The 20,801-nt window shown below is 44.1% G+C and overlaps 1 protein-coding gene across 1 annotated transcript in view; it reads left to right on the forward strand.

The window, feature by feature from the left end:
• Positions 1 to 20,801, forward strand: part of akap6 (A kinase (PRKA) anchor protein 6) — a 353,243-nt gene that overhangs the window by 173,391 nt on the left and 159,051 nt on the right. The window lies entirely within an intron of this gene.

A 20,801-nucleotide genomic window follows, 5' to 3' on the forward strand; every position in this document is an offset into this window, starting at 1 on the left:
GCGTTGCTAAGCTCGCCGTTATTTCACAGCAAAATCCGGCCCATTATCTTCCTACATTGTATACTTAGAAATGAAATTGTAAAATTCAGCGATGGCAGGATCGCAACCAAAGCTCCATTTTGTAGAAATTCTCTCTTCTTGTAATGGCAAGATGCCATGAATGCCACAGGGAATATCCCCCTGCTGTGAAAGCAAGTGCATATTGTGAGTGCATATTCTGACAACAGAAATAAAGAAAAATGACACAATCAATTAAATTCAGCTTAATCTTTGAACCCTACTAGAAAGTCATGAAAAGATAAAGAACACAATGCAATTTAATATTTTATTCAGTTTTTCTTATAAGTACAGTGTGGTAATGCAAATAATCAATACATGACAAGGAAAACATGCACACAAATAATGTGTCATGTCAATTCTATATCAACAACCTCGATAGGAAAATAAAATCAAACCTTGAAATTGTATGGGAAAAAAAGCAAAAATAGCAGCCATCATCAGAGATTCTGAGTGATACAAAATACAGCTGGCAACTTACCTGTAAGTCCTTTTCAAAAAATTCATTCTTGGGATATAGGCGTCACTGGCAAAGTCGGCATTTATTGCCCATCCCTAGTTGCACTTGAGAAGGTGATGATGAGCTGCATTCTTGCACCTCTTCAGTCCATGTGGTGAAGGTTCTCTCACAGTGCTGTTACAGGATTTTGACCCAGTGACGATGAAGGAACGGCGATATATGTCCAAGTCAGGACGATGTGTGACTACATAGAATTTTACAGCACAGAAACAGGCCATTCGGCCCAATAGGTACATGCCAGTATTTATGCTGCACACGAGCCTCCTCCCAACTTACTTCCTCTCACCCTGACAACATATCCTTCTTTTCCTCTTCCCTCATGTACTTATCTAATTTACCCTTAAGTGCATCTATGCTAATCGCCTCAACCACCCATGTGGTAAAGAAGTTTCTCCTGAATTTCTTAGTGGATTTGTTAGTGACTATCTTATATTTATGGGTTCCAGTTTTGAACTCCCCCACTAGTGAGACATGTTCTCTACATCTACCCTATCGAACCCCTTCATGATTTTAAAGACCTCTATAAGGTCATCTCTCACTCTACTCTTTTCTGGAGAAAAGAGCCCCAGCCTGCTCAGTCTTTCCCAATAGTTATACCATTTCAGTTCTGGTATCATCCTTGTAAATCTTTTTTGCACTTTCTCCAGTGCTTCTATATCCTTTTTTGGAGAGGAACTTGGAGGTGATGGTATTCTCATGCGCCTACAACCCTTGCCCTTCTAGGTAGTGGAGGTCACAGATTTGGGATTGGCAGGCAAAGAAACCTTGGCGAGTTGCTGCAGTGCATCCTGTAGATAGTACACACTGCAGCCACGGTGCGCCAGTGGTGGATGTTTAAGCTAGTGGCTGAAGTGCCAATCAAGCGACCTGCTTTATCCAGGATGGTGTCGATCTAATTGAGTGTTGTTATAGCTGCATCTATCCAGGCAAGTGGAGAGTAATCCATCACACTCCTGATTTGTGCATTGTAGGTGGTGGAGAGGCTTTGAGGAGTCAGGAGGTGAGCCGCTCATCACAAAATATCCAGCCTCTGACCTGCTCTCATAGCCACGGCATTTATATGGCTTGTCCGGCTGAGTTTCTGGTCAATGGTGATCCCCAGGATGTTGATGGTGGGGGTCTCATAAGAACATAACAAATAGAAATAGGAGTAGGCCATATGGTCCCTTGAGCCTGCTTCGCCATTCAACAAATCATGGCTGATCTTCGACCTCAACTCCACTTTCCCACCCAATCCCCATATCCCTTAGAGTCCAAAAATCTATCGATCTCAGTCTTGAATATACTTAACGACTGAGCAGCCACAGCCCTCTAGGGTAGAGAATTCCAAAGGTTCACAACCCTCTGAGTGAAGAAATTTCTCCTCATCTCAGTCCTTATCTTGAGTCTAAGCCTCCTAGTTCTAGACTCTCCAGCCAGGGGAAACAGCCTTTCAGCATCTACCCTGTGAAGCCCTCTCAGAATCTTATATGTTTCAATGAGATCACCTTTCATTCTTCTAAACTCCAGAGATCATAGGCCCATTATACTCAATCTCTCCTCAAAGGACAATCTTCTCACCCCAGGAATCAATCTAGTGGACTTTCATTGCACCGCCTCTAAGGCAAGTATATCCTTCCTTAGGTAAGGAGACCAAAACTGTACACAGTACTCCAGGTGTGGTCTCACCAAAGCCCGGTACAATTGCAGCAAGACTTCCTTACCCTTGCACTCCAACCTCTTTGCAATAAAGGCCAACATACCATTTGTCTTCCTAATTGCTTGTTGTACTTGCATGTTAACTTCTTGTGTTTCGTGTACGAGGACACCCAAATCCCTCTGAGCACCAATATTTAATAGTTTCTAACCATTTAAAAAATATTCTGTTTTTTTATTCTTCCTACCAAAGTGAATAACCTAACATTTCCCCACATTATAATCCATCTGCCACCTTCTTGCCCACTCACTTAACCTGTCTATATCCCTTTGCAGACTCTTTGTGTGCTCCTCACAGCTTACTTTCCCACCTTTGTGTCGTCAGCAAACTTGGATACGTTACACTCGGCCCCTTCATCCAAGTCATTAATATCGATTGTAAATAGCTGAGGCCCAAGCACTGATCCTTGCGGCACCCCACTAATTACAGCCTGCCAACCTGAAAATGTCCCGTTTATTCCTACTCTCTGATTTCTGTCCGTTAACCAATCCACTATCCATGCTAATATATTACCCCCAACCCCATGAGCCCTTATCTTGTGTAACAGCCTTTTGTGTGGCATCTTATCGAATCCCTTTTGAAAATCCAAGTATAGTACATCCACTGGTTCCCCTTCATGTACCCTGCTAGTTACAGCCTCAAAAAACTCTAATAGATTTGTCAAACATGATTTCCCTTTCATAAAACCATGTTGACTCTGCCTAATCCGCGTCCTTAATAATAGATTCCAGCATTTCCCCGACTACTGATGTCAGGCTAACTGGCCTGTAGTTCCCTGTTTTCTCTCTCCCTATTTTCTTGAATAGCGGTGTTACATCTGCTACCTTCCAATCCACTGGGACCATTCTAGAATCTAGGGAATTTTGGAAGATCACAACCAATGCATCCACTTTGTCTGCAGCCACCTCTTTAGAACCCTAGGATGAAGGCCATTAGGTCCAGAGGATTTGTCGGCTTTTAGTCCCATTAATTTTTCCAGTACTTTTCCTTTAATCATATTAATAACTTTAAGTTTCTCACTCTCATTAGACCCATGGTTCCCCACTATTTCTGGTATGTTTTTTGTGTCGTCCACTGTGAAGACAGATACAAAATATTTGTTTAACGTCTCTGCCATTTCCTTATTCCCCATTATAATTTCTCCTGTCTCAGCCTTTAAGGGACCCATGTTTACTTTCGCTATTCTCTTCCTTTTTACATACTTGTATGTATCTCAGCCCCAGGACATCGCTGCAGGAGTTCCTCAGGGCAGTGTCCTAAACCCAATCATCTTCAGTTGCATCAACAATGACCTTCAGAAGTGGGGATGTTTGCTGATGATCGCACAGTGTTCATTCCATTTGCAACCCCTCAGATAATGAAGCAGTCCGTGCCCACATGCAGCAAGACCTGACAACATCCAGGCTTGGGCTGATAAGTGGCAAGTAACATTCGCTCCAGACAAGTGCCAGGCAATGACCATCTCCAACAAGAGAGAGTCTAACCACCTCCGCTTGACATTCAACGGCATTACCATCGCCGAATCCCCCACCATCAACATCCTGGGGGTCACCATTGACCAGAAACTAAACTGGACCAGCCACATAAATACTGTGGCTACAAGAGCAAGTCAGAGGCTGGGTATTCTGCAGCAAGTGACTCACCTCCTGACTCCCCAAAGCCTTTCCACCATCTACAAGGCACAAGTCAGGAGTGTGATGGAATACTCTCCACTTGCCTGGTTGAGTGCAGCTCCAACAACACTCAAGAAGCTCGACACCATCCAGGACAAAGCAGCCCGCTGAACTGGCACCCCATCCACCAACTTAAACCTTCACTCCCTCCACCACCAGTGCATTGTGGCTGCAGTGTGTACCATCCACAGGATGCACTGCAGCAACTCGCCAAGACTTCTTCGACAGCACTTCCCAAACCCGCGACCTCTACCACCTAGAAGGACAAGGGCAGCAGGCACATGGGAACAACACCACCTGTATGTTCCCCTCCAAGTCACACACCATCCTGACTTGGAAATATATTGCCGTTCCTTCGTCGCTGGGTCAAAATCCTTGACATCCCTACCTAACAGCAACACCCACATCCCACGAATGAATTAAAAAAACGCTTTTACAATCTGTTTTTATATTTCTTGCTAGTTTACTCTCATATTCTATTTTCTCCCTTTTTATCAACGTTTTGGTCATCCTTGGCCGGTTTCTAAAACTCTCCCAATCCTCAGGCTTATTACTCTTCTTGGCAACATTATAAGCCTCTTCTTTTAATCTAATACAATCCTTAACTTCTTTAGTTAGCCACAGATGGACTACTTTTCCCATGGAGTTTTTATTCCTCAATGGAATGTATACTCGTTGAGAATTATGAAATATTTCTTTAGATGTTCGCCATTGCTTATCTATCGTCATATCATTTAATCTAATTTCCCATTCAACCTTAGCCAACTCGCCTCTCATACCTATGTAATTGGTTTTGTTTAATTTTAAGACTGTAGTTTCGGACTTGAGTACTTCACCCTCAAACTCAATGTGAAATTCTATCACAATGGGCCAGAACTTGTTCCGACTGGCGTGGCAAGACTCTCCGCACATCCTGCATGAAAAAAATATGAAAGTACTCATCGAGTAGGCCATGACGTCCATTTGCTTAATTTTAAAATCTTCTCCAGTAGTGCGTTCTGAGATCAGCACAGGCCATATGCACGTGCAAAGACTGTGGGAATGGAAGCCCCGCCCACAAGCAGGCAGGTCATTTAAAGTGACATTCCCTATGTTAGTCTGAATAAAAATTTAATATAATAACATACCTTATTATAGAAAGGCAAGGAAATTATTTATAATGTACTGAAACATACAGAAATTAAAAGTTAAAAAAAATATTTTTTAATAGATTTTTTTAATGATCAAAAATTCCACATTTTTAAAATTTAATTTTTTGTTGTTTTTGCAGTTATTATAAGTCTCTGCGCTTTTAAAAAGTAGTGTAGGGCTGGTATTTTCAAGTGTACCTTCTTGTGGCATAAGTATCTTCGTTCCAGCTGGGTGGATGGGTAAGTTTACGATTGTTTGGTGATTGTATTGATTGTAGCGTTGGTGGCCCTTTAATTCGGAACTGTCAAAACGCCGGTGAACCAATCAGAGCAAGTTCATGATTTTGGGGTTTTACTGTGCATCCGCGAACTTGCTCCGACGGATTCGACGGCAGTTGAAGAGGACGTCATTGAGGAACGGTGTCCAGAATGAGTAAGTTCTGCCCCATTATGATCAATGTTCCCCAGAGGATTCCTTACTATAAGATTACTAATTAACCCTGTCTCATTACACAAGACAAGATCTAAAATAGCCTGTTCCCTGGTTGGTTCCATGATGTATTGTTCGCGGAAACTGCCTCAAATGCATTCCATGAACTCGTTCTCCAAACTACTTTGCCAACTTGATTTGCCCGGTCTATGTAAGATTAAAGTCTCCCATGATTATTGCATTACCTTTGTTACAAGCTCCTCTTATTTCCTGATTAATACTCTGTCCAACAGTATAACTGTTAGGGAGCCTATAAACTACTCCCACTAGTGTTTTCTGCCCCTTGTTGTTTCTTATCTCCACGCATACTGATTCTACTTCCTGATCTTCTGAGCCAAGATCCTTTCTCATTACTGTCTTTATCTCATCCTTTATTATCAGGGCTAACCCCCTCCTTTTCCATTTTGTCTGTCTTTTCGAAACGTCAAGTACCCTGGAATATTTAGTTCCCAACCTTGGTCACCCTGCAACCACGTCTCAATAATGGCTACTAGATCAAATCCATTTATCTCTATTTGTGCCATTAATTCGTTTATCTTGTCACAAATGTTTTGTGCATTCAGATAAAGAGCCTTTAATTTTGACTTTTTACCATTTTTCCCTGATTTGACCTTATTCACTGATGCACTATTACCGTTAAACTCTCTGTCCCTTCCTGTCATACTCTGCTTATCTTTACCCAAATCGCTACATTGTCTATGGCCTTTACTTTTCTCCTTAGATTTATAAATTTGCCCTTACCTGAACCCCCCCCGCCTTTTTTAGTTTAAAGCCCTATCTACCGCCCTAGTTAGTCGATTCGCCAGGACACTGGTCCCAGCCCGGTTTAAGTGGAGCCCGTCCCAACGGAACAGCTCTCTCTTTCCCCAGTACTGGTACCAGTGCCCCATGAATTGAAACCCCTGTCTCCCAAACCACTCTTTGAGCCACGCATTTAACTCTCTGATCTGTTTGACCCTGTGCCAATTTGCGCATGGCTCAGGTAGTAATTCAGAGATTATTATCTTTGAGGTTCTGCTTATTAATTTGGACCCTCGCTCCTCACACTCTCTCAACAGAACCTCATTCCTATTTCTACCTATGCTGTTGGTTCCTACGTGGACCACGACAACTGGATCCTTCCCTTTGTGCTCCAAGTTCTTCTCCAGTCGCGAGGAGATGTCTTTAACCCTGGCATCAGGCAGGCAACATATCCTTTGGGACTCCCAGTCGCAGCTGCAGAGAACAGTATCTATCCCCCTGACTATACTATCCCCTATCACCAGCACATTCTTTTTTACTCCCCCCACTTGAATGGCCTCCTGTACCATGGTGCCATGGTCATATTGCCCATCCTCCCTGCACTCTTTGTTCTCGTCCACACAGGTAGCAAGTACCTCGTACCTGTTGGACAAAGTCAAAGGCTGAGGCTCCTCCATCGCTGCATCCTGGTTCCCATACCTGCCTGACTAGCAGTCACATCCTCCTGTCCCTGACCACTGACCAAAACTAAACTACACCTAACCTTAGGGGTGTGACTGCCTCCTGGATCAAAGTGTCCAGGTAACTCTCCCCCTTCCTGATGCATCGCAATGTCTGCAGCTCGGACTCCAGCTCGACAACTCTGAGCCGAAGTTCCTCAAGTCTTAGCGATGGTAATGTCATTAAATGTCAAGCGGAGGTGGTTAGGCTCTCTCTTGTTGGAGATGGTCAATGCCTGGCACTTGTCTGGCCAGTTACTTGCCAGTTATCAGCCCAAGCCTAGATGTTGTCCAGTTCTTGCTGCATGCAGGCATGGACTGCTCCATTATCTGAGGAATTGTGAATGGAGCTGAGCACTGTGAAATCATCAGCGAACAGCCCCACTTCTGACCTTATGATGGAGGGAAGGTCAATGATGAAGCCGCTGAAGATAGTTGAGCCTAAGACGCTGCCCTGAAGAACTCCTGGAACGATGTCCTGCAGCTGAGATGATTGGCCTCCAACATCCACAACCATGAGGGGTGCAGTGGGTTAGGACACAGTCCTTTCATCTCAGGGACCTGGATTTACATTAAGCCCAGATTGATGGGATGACATTTTTTCTCTATTCTGGCTGTAATTATGCTAAATGAAATGACTGTGCCATCTCAACGCAATTCCTGTGAGGTGTGAGTCCACAGTACAAAACCGCTCATGATTGGAAAGTAATTGGCATTAAATTGGCAATCTAACATAGAGATATCACAAAAATTCCTGGTGAGGGAATTGAACATGTCACAATAGCACATTAGGGGAAGAGAAGCTTATCTGTTTGGGGTTAAGGAGTATTGTGTGTAGGAAGCTTTGGCCTCCTTTAGACCCGTCTTATCGTTGACCTGGGACTGCTTCATGATGGATGCAAAAAATGGAAAGTTCCATTCCCTAGCATTGGGGAAAAGAGTATAAAATTACCCACATATTTGGAAGAAAGGGTCAGTGGGGTTCACAAATGTAATTTTATGTATCCTAACTCACACCAAGTCCCATTCACCCAGAGCCCCGTACTCGCTGACCTACATTGGCTCCCGGTCCAGCAATTCCTCAATTTTAAAATTCTCATCCTCATGTTCAAATTCCTCCATGGCCTTGCTGCTCCCTATCTCTGCAACCTCCTCCAGCCTTACAATCCTCTGAGAACTCTGCGTTCTTCCAAGTCTGGCCTCTTGTACATCCCTCACTTCCTTCGCCACACCATTGGCGACCGTGCCTCCAGCTTCCGAGGCCCTAAGCTCTGGAATTCCCTTCGTAAACCTCGACACCTCTCCACCACTCTCTCCTCCTTTTAAATGCTTCTTAAAACCTATCTCTTTGACCAAGCTTTAGGTCACCTGTCCAAATGCCCCCTTCTTTAGCTCAGTGTCAAAGTTTTGTCTGTTTACACTCTTGTGAAGCGCCTTGAGACATTTTACTATGTTAAAGGCACTATATAAATGCAAGTTATTGTTATTTAGTTTTCTTATTGTATCTTTACTGCTGGTTAGCAAATATAATTGGAAATAATAAATGGAAGATTACTTAATAGTTATATTCCTTAACTAGGTGCAGGCATTTATTTGCAGGCCATATAATGTCATCAAGGACATATTATCTGAATTGATGAATACTGCATAGTCAAATTAACAGGAGGGCTTTAGACACACTCCAGCTGAGCTGCAGTTTTCCCTCGATGTTCGTTTGATGAATGCCAGTTTTGCTGTTTATTTCAATTTTCAAGTATCAGCAATCTGTGAGGTGCCCTCATTGCTGTGATGGATCAGTGATTTTTATCTTTGGGAGGGAAGCTTCTGATAACAGCTCTCGTGGTACAGCGCACTGCTTCTTAAAAATACCTGCTGGCACAATGGGAGAAAACAAGAATATTTTAAAAGATTTCCTTTGTTGTTCTATAAGTTGAAATCTTCATCTGTGTTTTAGAACACCAGGACAAAACTGCAATAAATATGGACTAGGAGGAAGATCCAAAACACCATAGGGCCCGATATTACCATGGCGGCGGGTTCGCGGTGGGGGGGCGATTGGGCGCGTGGGTAACGCGCCTGGTGAAATCAGTCTGCCCCGCGCGCAATCGCAGGCTGATTGGATCCACTTACCTCTTGTTCCAGGTTCCCCGCTGCTGAGCTGCGCGTCGGGCAGACTGTGCACGCGCGGTAAGGTCTGTCAGCTGGAGGAGCTCTATTTAAAGGGGCAGTCCTCCACTGACTGATGCTGCAAGAAATAGGAAAAATTACAGCATGGAGCAGCCCAGGGGGAAGGCTGCTCCCAGTTTAATGATGCCTCACTCCAGGTATCATTGGATGGGGTGAGGAGGAGGGGGAGGACAGAGATCTTCCCCCCGGCGGGCGGGATGAAGCGGCCTGCCTCTGCCACCAAGAAGGCCTGGCTCGAGGTGGCAGAGGAGGTCACCAGCACCACCAACATATCGCCCACCTGCATACAGTGCAGGAGGCGCGCCAATGACCTAAGTAGGTCAGCCAAAGTGAGTACACTTACTCATTCCCCTACACTCTGTCTGCCACATCACCGCCCCCACCCCACATCTCCTTCTGCACTGCCAACACTACTCTGTCACATCACCCCTCACACCCACTCAAACCTCATCCTCATCTTACCTGCACTTACTCACCTCGCCAGTACTCATCCCGCCACTACCACTCAACCCAATCCTCATACAATCTCATGGCTCTATCTCATACTCACCCTCTCATGCATCTCTTTCACAGTCAGCCTCACTCAACCTGCCACTACCTGTGCTGCAGCCACAGGGCATGCATCACATACGTGCAGTAGGCAACGTAAGGCAAACGTGTCGTGAGCATGAAGGGGATGCACAAGGGTGTCTGAGGGTTTGTCGTGGTTTTTACTTATATTGAATTTCTGAGCAACTCACATTACATATTATATTGGCACCACTACTGTCACGTCTTTGCGAATCTTGTCTGGTTTGTGCAATAATGCCCTTTCCTGAGGATCGCAATGAAGACCCACACCTGATGCCACCCATTGTGTCACTGCAGAGTGGGTGTAGGTGTATTTTCAGGGCTCTTTTGTGCAGATGACTGAGAGACGTTGGTGATGTCCCCGATGGCACCCGGAAGGATGCGGAGGAGAAGTTGTTGAGGGCAGTGGTGACTTTGACAGCGACAGGTAAGAAGATGGTGCTCGGGCCAGCCGGGAGCAGCTCGGCATGAAGGAGGCTGCAGATGTCCACGACTACATGTCGAGTGACTCTGAGCCTCCAAGTGCACTGCTGCTCAGCGAGGTCAGGAAGCTGAGCCTCGGTCTGTTGACCCTGTGGCGAGGGTAGTGCCCTCTGCGACGCATCTCTCTCTGCGGTTGCCCTCCCTCCTGCTGTGCAGGTGGTTGTGTCACAGCACTGTGTTGTGGAGCTCCACGTGTCAGAGGTGGTCGGCGTGGCCGGCGAGGCTGGTGATGCTGTTCGCCCTCCGAGGAGGTCATGACTGCAGCTACGGCAGCCCCCATCCAGAAGATGTACATCTGAGGGGGTCCGCAAGGTAGTTACATGTGTCTGGACCCCGGGGTAAGTGTGCAAGTTGGTGAATTTTGTTGTTAGGAGGAGGGTGGTGGAGGCCAAACTTTGTCCAAGGTGACAGAGTGGCCTCCTGCAATGAGTGAGGGTCTCCCCCCCCACCCCACCACCTGTCAAATGGACCTTTGCAGCTGCCACAGGCTGATAGCTGCAACACGTCCATTTGAACTGGGAGTGTTTCCCCCAGTGTGGGAAACAGTCCCAGTTGTTTGTAAAATCCCACCCCTCCTAAAATATCACGTTAATCAGGTCTGTAAACGACCTGAAATACCAAAATAAATACCTTAAGTGGCACCTCGCTGGCTTTAATTGCCGGCGGGAGTCCCACATGCGGGGGCTGCGCGCGCATGTCAGTGCGTCAGTGGGGAACTCGGAAATGGGGCGGGTTGGAGCCGGGCTCCCGACCCACCCCGGGAATCCCCGATTTTCGTAGCCCCCCCGCCCCGCCAGGAACGCACCTGATCGCGGGTGCTAAAATAGAGCCCCGTTTCTTTCTCAGGTTAGGTGCTGAGGTCTCTACAGTGTGGATTGAAACATGTAATCTTTATCTCATTTTCCTTTCACAACAGCTAAAAATCATTGTAAAATGAGTTAGTCAGTATTATATTCAGTAGGAACCACGCGCATACTTTTCTGTGTATGTATCGATCCAGGAACCATATACCCTCACTGGTGCCTAATCAAATGCAGTACAATGCAATGCTACAACACTATCTACTCCTACTGCATACTGATAATAACCAAGACTAGGCCAAGAAGCATCAGGGCAGGCGTGTGTATAGCTGTCAGTTTAGCACTGGTGGACCTGTTTGCGAACACCAGCTGAGAACTCATCTAAACTCATCATGTGTTAAACCGTACGTTGAAATTAGTCTCTGCTGGGGCTGTGAGGCTTATTCTACCGGACATCTGACAGCTGTAATGCGGACAGTACAAAAAGTAGTGGCGGAAGCTCACTGTTTTTCTTATTGGAGGTGATTTTTTCATTGCTTCCACAAAATGTGGAGGACCAGAAAAATATTTGAAACATTAGCGGAATTGTTGAAAAAGCTCCATTCAAATCCTGCAAAGTGATACTCAGAGAAATGTTGATTAGGGTTCTACCTCTTGCTTAGTGTTGGCCAATTGTAGCCGTGGAGCTAATGGAGCTGTGCCCTCAAGGCTGTCAATGGTTTTATCCTTAGAGCTATCCAGCACTGCTCTTGCATTGTTCAGGATTCTAACCTTGGAAGCATCTGATGCTGCACCGACATCACTGACCCTCCACTCCTCAAAATAGCCATACCTTTAGAACTGTCCAAATGTCTATGCCTAGAGTTATCCAGATATCTTTTAATAATACTGAATGAAAATATTCAATGAGTTACTGGAGTCAACATTGGGTCGGAAATTGCTTAAAAAAAGAACGGTGAGCTCAACAGTTGCGAGTGGCCAAATCAAGGAGCTAGTTCCAGTGTTCGCACATGCGCAAACGCAGAAATCCGGAACTTGCTCTTCCTGGTTCGGCAGTGATCTGTCAGCTTCGCCTTAAAGGGATATCGCCGACTGCAATCAACAGAATCAATGGACCGGCGCCAACTTGCCCTTATGCCCAGCTGGAAAGTAACTAATATCACCACAAAACAGATACGCTTAAAAATACCAGATCTAAACTAAGTTTTAACATGACTGCCAAACAACTAAAAATTAACTTTTAAAAATGTGGAGTCTCATTACTCCTTTTTTTACTAGTTTATGGTCATTAAATTTTTTTTTTACTTTTTCCTTTTGTCTCTTTTATTTAATACCTTCTTTTTTTTCGCTGTCCATAACTGTTTTTACAAATGATTTTATTGTTTCAGCTTTCACTTCCTGGTTTTTACATGGCAGTTTGTTTTGACTCTTAGCAGCTTTTCAAGGATGCTGCAATTTGAATGGTCGAGGGGAGAGCCCGATCCTCTCACTTCTCCCATGGGTCCGAGCTTCGCTGGAGCTAACGCTGGGCTCTTCTCCGCTTCCTATTAGAGGAAGTGCACCCAGTAAAGACCACAGTAAGTTAGTGGGTTAGTATAAATCTATGGAGTGGCGAGCATTGTATGTTCGCTGCTTAAAGCAATTTCCGGCCCATTATCTCATATCCTTCTGTAGTGAAACGATGTGCAACATCAGTGAGTGCATACTTTATAATATAAGGAACTGAATCATAACGTATCAAGTGACTGGTAGGAGGTAATTGCAAATTTGTTGCTTATTCATCAGTAGCAACAAATTAGTGCCAAATATCAATGGCAGTGCTCTCCCAGCTATGTTGATAATGTCGTGTACCTGCTTCTAAAAAATCAGGGATTCTATATGTGTTGAGGGTTTTAGAGGGAATCAGAAAGAAGTTTACAATATTATAAAAGCATGCAGTTTTGGGGCATGAAAATTGTTAAAACATAAAAATAGCCCCAACAGTAAATGCTCCTGAAGGAGCTTGTTGTATCCGAGCTTTCCCTCCATCCCCAGTTATTAGCTTTATTTCCTCTGTGGTTTGCTGAGTTTCTGGTTGGCGGAACTGCTGCTGTTTAATGAATCCTTTGAACGAATTAGATTACAATGGTCTGATGGAAATAACCTTGCTGAAATATTGCAATGGCCATTATCTTCTGCTCTAAGCACACACTGCTTTCTTTTACGTGCATTTTACTTGGCAAAACTGCACCAATCCGAGGCTGGTGACAAAATATTGTATTTGCCATAAAAGAATCAAGTGTGATTAACATCATGCCTGCTGTACTCAGGCTTAATGAATTTTAAGAAATTGAACTTGAAATATTGCAATGAGGAAAAGATTTGTTATGAAGTTATCTTCCCTCTCCTGAGATAGCTTCTAACTATTAAAGGTGCAATGATGTTTAAATTGCACTCGTTTAAATAAAACTGAATTCACTCTCATTTCTCCAGAGGGTCTTTCAATTTTTACAATTTATTTTGTTTTTTTTAATTTTAATTAAGCATTTTTTATGGATAGTACATCTTGTGCCAATTGCAGTCACAAATGTGCAGGAAGCTGATCGTGTCTTGTGTCTGTACTGTGTGCTACCACAGTACAGATCTATAATTAGTCATCAGGAGGGCAGGACCTTGCATCCACAGCTGTAGCTGCAGCCTCCACTCGACTGATTTAACTCAGTATCATAGTCACAGTGGAGTTACAAGACTAATTCTTTTCACTTTTCACCTTTTTATTTTAAAAATACTCGTTATAAAAAGTATACTTTTGCTTTTACAAGTTGCCAGTTGGAGTCTCCAGCCTGAGGAGACTACCCTCTATGTTGTCAATGTGACATTTTAATATCCAGTGATCTTTAGTATCTGCCTGTCCATGTATCACCTCTGTAAATGAGGCTGATAACGGTCTATATAAATAAGATTCAACAGTGTGTTGCATTAATTAAAATAAAAGCAGAGTTTGACTATTTGAAAATTACTTTCCTTAATCATGGGTGTCATCAAACAATATTTTTTTTTAAATGATTAACAATGATGGAAATATGATTATGACATCATCATCTTTGCAACAGGTCTCAATATAGTTCAATTTCAAAAGTGTTTCCAAAATGTGGATTTAGAATGAATAACTAACTTAAATTGTGTTCATTCTTACACCCTCCCAGCGTAATACTATTGGGATCTAAATTAGAAACATAACTATTTCATACTATTTTCAGCAGCGTTAAATCAGGGCAAGTATTTTTTATAACTAACAAATTGGGATTGAGGCTGTTTCTACCAGGTTTCCAACCCAAATTTGATCCTCCAGAATTTCCTAGCATGTTATGGACCTTTGCATGTTTCACCTGCTGAGTCCCCGTGCACCTAATTTAAGTATGTTGAATGAAAACCAGTGGTACTGTAACCCTGGGTTTCCTGTATTTATATTCACAATGCATGAGAGATAAGCTAGCATGAGAAATACAAAGCTCAGCAGTTGCCAGGATCAGCTGAGACTGGCGGAAATGGAGAGTTTTTGAGCCTGAAGACTGCTGGAAGTTTGAGTATCAATCACTGCAATGGGAATGACTTTTTGGGAGCAATTTATTTTTTTAGTATTCAGCCTAGACAGACTTGGACTTGCTTCTGACTGCCTGTGGGAGTGTGTAACCACTGGGATAGTTTGATTCCCCCATCACCCCCACAAACAGAGAGGACTTCTCAGGAGCAGGTATGTTATTCGCTAGGAGCATACCTAAACATGCTACCATCATGAAGGAGAAGGACGAGCAGGAGAGAATGGTTGAAAGAAGGCAGCATTTAAGGAGGATGCATCCCCCAAGAATATACAGGCAACACAGGTCCTATGAAGACCTTAGTGAGACGCTGTGTGGAAGAGTGCATTCGGAGAAGTGTGACAGTCACTGCATGAGGACCTGCAGCCACAATCATCTGTCCACACCGCTCTGTCCTTAGCTATGAAAGTGAGGATCAAACTCGACTTTTATGGCACTGAGTCATTTCAGGCAGCCAGGCGGAATCTCTGTAATATCAACCAGTGTGTTGTATGAGCACGCATTCGTCAGGTGACACATATTTCAGGAGAGCTGAGAATTTCAATGAGTTTGGCATCAAAGCAAAGCAGTGGCGGAATAGGGCCATCCAGTTTTACAGTGTTGCTGGCTTTCCCAAGGTCCGGGGTGTAATAGATGGAACCCACATTGCTTTGTGAGCTCTGACAGTCAATCCCCTCAACTTCTTGAACAGAAAGGGCTTCCACTCCCTGAATGTGCAGATTGTGTCTGACAACATGCAGAGAATCCTGCACATCAACGTGAGATTTTCCTGAAATTACTACAGTGCGTTCATTCTTCAGAATTCAGCCCTCCCTGAGTCTTCAAGGAAGAAAATCATGTCAATAGATGACTTGAAGATAACAAGGCGTGCCTCCTTCCTCCATGGATATTGACCCCACTAAGAGCTGCAAACAGAGGCAGAGGAGAGATACGATAAAGTATGTCCCCACCAGAGTGACCACGAGATGACCATTAGGGTCTTAAAGGGGCTTTTTTTGCTATCTTGACAGGTTGGGAGGGGCTCTGCAGTATGCTCCAGCTTGTGTGTCCCACATAGTTGTAGCCTGCTAAGCCCTGCACCACTTTTGCCACCTTTAAAAAGGACTGGACTTGGATATTCCTGGGCAGATAACCCTAGCTGCTTTGGAGGCAGAAGTATATGGAAGGGAACATTGGGACAATCGTCACACAGAGGACTCCATAGTAACTGCTGCAAGGGGCGTCAGAGCACAGCTGATAAGTGGGGTCTTTTCTGCTTAACACAGTCGACCTTGGTTGCCACTGCTTTAATTTCCTCTTCCCCACCTCCAAATAAAGATCGAATCCTTCAATCCGATACTCATCCAAGAACATGACAACACATCAACACATCAGACCTCTTTGCCTTTACATGATCATGTCAATAATATTCATTTGATAAAGTCAGCACAAAATAAGTGTACTTTTTCCTTTATGACTCTAATCTCCATGAATAATAAAGCTCAATATAAGTGCCACCTCAACCCGACTCTCTCTCCCTAAACCTCCCTACTTTTCTTTCAATGTTCAAAACCTTCTCAAGATCCATTTTTGCAACCAAACTTTGGATTAACATGTAACTATTGCACCATGGTTTGCAGTCTGTTTCCTTATTCCTTTCATGTATTTTATTTTATTTTATTCCCCCCCCCCACCCCATTTTGCAAAGTGCCTTGGTACTTTTTACGTTAACAGCACCATATAAAACTTTGTTGTTTTTTTAGTAGTCATTATAAAAACTTCAAGGTTGTTTTGTTCAGCCCACAGCTGCATAAGTGATATTTACACCATCTTTCAGAGACTGTAAGGGGGAGGGATGTTTTATCCCCCAAGATCAAGTGGGTTGGGGGAGGGTGGGTCGTGAAAATCATTGATTTTTGTAGCGTGACCGCAACCCGGCTCCACGCGCCCACTTCCGGGTTTAATGTGGGTCCGTTTGAATGCACGCGCATCCAAATCCCGGAAGACGCGCCTCCAATTACTGCCGGTGGACAGGTAGTTAGTGCGTCAATTAAGTTTGTTGAGGTAGGTTTTTTTTAATTGTTTCTGAAACAAAAACAAATTTAGCGACTCCTGCAAGGGTTTCCCGGGGCTTCTGAGTCTCGCTAGTGAAACAGAGATGAGATTCAGCCGAGGTTGATTTGGGCTTTTAATCCTGTGATTGACCCATCTCAATAAAAGTGCATATATTGCAGTTGGTCTCTCAGATCTCTCGGGCAAATGTTTGGCTGAGAGTTCTTGTGTTGAGACTGGGAGTTCTTGTGTTGAGACTGGGAGTCCTTGTGTTGAGACTGGGAGTCCTTGTGTTGAGACTGGGAGTTCTTTGTTGAGACTGGGAGTCCTTGTGTTGAGACTGGGAGCCCTTGTGTTGAGACTGGGAGCCCTTGTGTTGAGACTGGGAGTCCTTGTGTTGAGACTGGGAGTTCTTTGTTGAGACTGGGAGTCCTTGTGTTGAGACTGGGAGTCCTTGTGTTGAGACTGGGAGTCCTTGTGTTGAGACTGGGAGTCCTTGTGTTGAGACTGGGAGTTCTTGTGTTGAGACTGGGAGTTCTTGTGTTGAGACTGGGAGTTCCTGTGTTGAGACTGAGAGTTCTTGTGTTGAGACTGAGAGTTCCTGTGTTGAGGCTGAGAGTTCCTGTGTTGAGACTGAGAGTTCTTTGTTGAGACTAAGAGTTCTTGTGTTGAGAGTGAGAGTTCTTGTGTTGAGACTGAGAGTTCTTGTGTTGAGACTGAGAGTTCTTGTGTTGAGACTGCGAGTTCCTGTGTTGAGACTGGGAGTTCTTTGTTGAGACTGGGAGTTCTTTGTTGAGACTGGGAGTTCCTGTGTTGAGACTGGGAGTTCTTGTGTTGAGACTGAGAGTTCCTGTGTTGAGACTGGGAGTTCTTGTGTTGAGACTGGGAGTTGTTGTGTTGAGACTGGGAGTTCCTGTGTTGAGACTGAGAGTTCCTGTGTTGAGACTGAGAGTTCTTTGTTGAGACTGGGAGTTCTTTGTTGAGACGAGAGTTCTTGTGTTGAGACTGAGAGATCCTGTGTTGAGACTGAGAGATCCTGTGTTGAGACTGAGAGTTCTTTGTTAAGACTGAGAGTTCTTTGTTAAGACTGAGAGTTCTTTGTTAAGACTGAGAGTTCTTTGTTAAGACTGGGAGTTCCTGTGTTGAGACTGAGAGTTCTTTGTTGAGACTGAGAGTTCTTGTGTTGAGACTGAGAGTTCTTGTGTTGAGACTGAGAGTTCTTGTGTTGAGACTGAGAGTTCTTTGTGAAGACTGGGAGTTCTTTGTTAAGACTGGGAGTTCCTGTGTTGAGACTGGGAGTTCTTTGTTAAGACTGAGAGTTCTTTGTGAAGACTGGGAGTTCTTTGTTAAGACTGGGAGTTCCTGTGTTGAGACTGGGAGTTCTTTGTTAAGACTGAGAGTTCTTTGTGAAGACTGGGAGTTCTTTGTTAAGACTGGGAGTTCCTGTGTTGAGACTGGGAGTTCTTTGTTAAGACTGAGAGTTCTTTGTTAAGACTGGGAGTTCCTGTGTTGAGACTGAGAGTTCTTTGTTGAGACTGAGAGTTCTTGTGTTGAGACTGAGAGTTCTTTGTTGAGACTGAGAGTTCTTTGTTAAGACTGAGAGTTCTTTGTTAAGACTGGGAGTTCCTGTGTTGAGACTGAGAGTTCTTTGTTGAGACTGAGAGTTCTTGTGTTGAGACTGGGAGTTCTTTGTTGAGACTGAGAGTTCTTTGTTGAGACTGAGAGTTCTTTGTTAAGACTGGGAGTTCCTGTGTTGAGACTGAGAGTTCTTTGTTGAGACTGAGAGTTCTTTGTTAAGACTGGGAGTTCCTGTGTTGAGACTGAGAGTTCTTTGTTGAGACTGAGAGTTCTTTGTTAAGACTGGGAGTTCTTTGTTAAGACTGGGAGTTCCTGTGTTGAGACTAAGAGTTCTTTGTTGAGACTGGGAGTTCTTTGTTGAGACGAGAGTTCTTGTGTTGAGACTGAGAGATCCTGTGTTGAGACTGAGAGATCCTGTGTTGAGACTGAGAGTTCTTGTGTTGAGACTGGGAGTTCTTTGTTAAGACTGAGAGTTCTTTGTTAAGACTGAGAGTTCTTTGTTAAGACTGGGAGTTCCTGTGTTGAGACTGAGAGTTCTTTGTTGAGACTGAGAGTTCTTGTGTTGAGACTGAGAGTTCTTGTGTTGAGACTGAGAGTTCTTGTGTTGAGACTGAGAGTTCTTTGTGAAGACTGGGAGTTCTTTGTTAAGACTGGGAGTTCCTGTGTTGAGACTGGGAGTTCTTTGTTAAGACTGAGAGTTCTTTGTGAAGACTGGGAGTTCTTTGTTAAGACTGGGAGTTCCTGTGTTGAGACTGGGAGTTCTTTGTTAAGACTGAGAGTTCTTTGTGAAGACTGGGAGTTCTTTGTTAAGACTGGGAGTTCCTGTGTTGAGACTGGGAGTTCTTTGTTAAGACTGAGAGTTCTTTGTTAAGACTGGGAGTTCCTGTGTTGAGACTGAGAGTTCTTTGTTGAGACTGAGAGTTCTTGTGTTGAGACTGAGAGTTCTTTGTTGAGACTGAGAGTTCTTTGTTAAGACTGAGAGTTCTTTGTTAAGACTGGGAGTTCCTGTGTTGAGACTGAGAGTTCTTTGTTGAGACTGAGAGTTCTTGTGTTGAGACTGGGAGTTCTTTGTTGAGACTGAGAGTTCTTTGTTGAGACTGAGAGTTCTTTGTTAAGACTGGGAGTTCCTGTGTTGAGACTGAGAGTTCTTTGTTGAGACTGAGAGTTCTTTGTTAAGACTGAGAGTTCTTTGTTAAGACTGGGAGTTCCTGTGTTGAGACTGGGAGTTCCTGTGTTGAGACTGAGAGTTCTTTGTTGAGACTGGGAGTTCCTGTGTTGAGACTGGGAGTTCCTGTGTTGAGACTGAGAGTTCTTTGTTGAGACTGAGAGTTCTTTGTTAAGACTGGGAGTTCTTGTGTTGAGACTGAGAGTTCTTTGTTGAGACTGAGAGTTCTTGTGTTGAGACTGGGAGTTCTTTGTTGAGACTGAGAGTTCTTTGTTAAGACTGAGAGTTCTTTGTTAAGACTGGGAGTTCCTGTGTTGAGACTGAGAGTTCTTTGTTGAGACTGAGAGTTCTTTGTTAAGACTGAGAGTTCTTTGTTAAGACTGGGAGTTCCTGTGTTGAGACTGAGAGTTCTTTGTTGAGACTGAGAGTTCTGGTGTTGAGACTGAGAGTTCTTTGTTGAGACTGAGAGTTCTTGTGTTGAGACTGGGAGTTCCTGTGTTGAGACTGAGAGTTCTTGTGTTGAGACTGGGAGTTCCTGTGTTGAGACTGAGAGTTCTTTGTTGAGACTGGGAGTTCTTTGTTGAGACTGGGAGTTCTTGTGTTGAGACTGGGAGTTCTTTGTTGAGACTGAGAGTTCTTGTGTTGAGACTGAGAGTTCCTGTGTTGAGACTGAGAGTTCTTGTGTTGAGACTGGGAGTTCCTGTGTTGAGACTGAGAGTTCCTGTGTTGAGACTGGGAGTTCTTTGTTGAGACTGGGAGTTCTTTGTTGAGACTGAGAGTTCCTGTGTTGAGACTGGGAGTTCTTTGTTGAGACTGAGAGTTCCTGTGTTGAGACTGAGAGTTCTTTGTTGAGACTGGGAGTTCTTTTTTGAGACTGGGAGTTCTTTGTTAAGACTGGGAGTTCCTGTGTTGAGACTGAGAGTTCTTTGTTGAGACTGAGAGTTCTTGTGTTGAGAGTGAGAGTTCTTGTGTTGAGACTGAGAGTTCTTGTGTTGAGACTGGGAGTTCTTGTGTTGAGACTGGGAGTTCTTTGTTGAGACTGGGAGTTCCTGTGTTGAGACTGAGAGTTCCTGTGTTGAGACTGAGAGTTCTTTGTTGAGACTGGGAGTTCTTTGTTGAGACTGGGATTTCTTGTGTTGAGACGAGAGTTCTTGTGTTGAGACTGAGAGATCCTGTGTTGAGACTGAGAGTTCTTGTGTTGAGACTGGGAGTTCTTTGTTAAGACTGGGAGTTCCTGTGTTGAGACTGAGAGTTCTTTGTTGAGACTGAGATTTCTTGTGTTGAGACTGAGAGTTCTTTGTTGAGACTGAGAGTTCTTGTGTTGAGACTGGGAGTTCTTTGTTAAGACTGGGAGTTCCTGTGTTGAGACTGAGTGTTCTTTGT

This window comes from Heptranchias perlo, chromosome 10 (assembly GCF_035084215.1).
Source record: "Heptranchias perlo isolate sHepPer1 chromosome 10, sHepPer1.hap1, whole genome shotgun sequence".
NCBI classification, from domain to species: Eukaryota; Metazoa; Chordata; class Chondrichthyes; order Hexanchiformes; family Hexanchidae; genus Heptranchias; species Heptranchias perlo.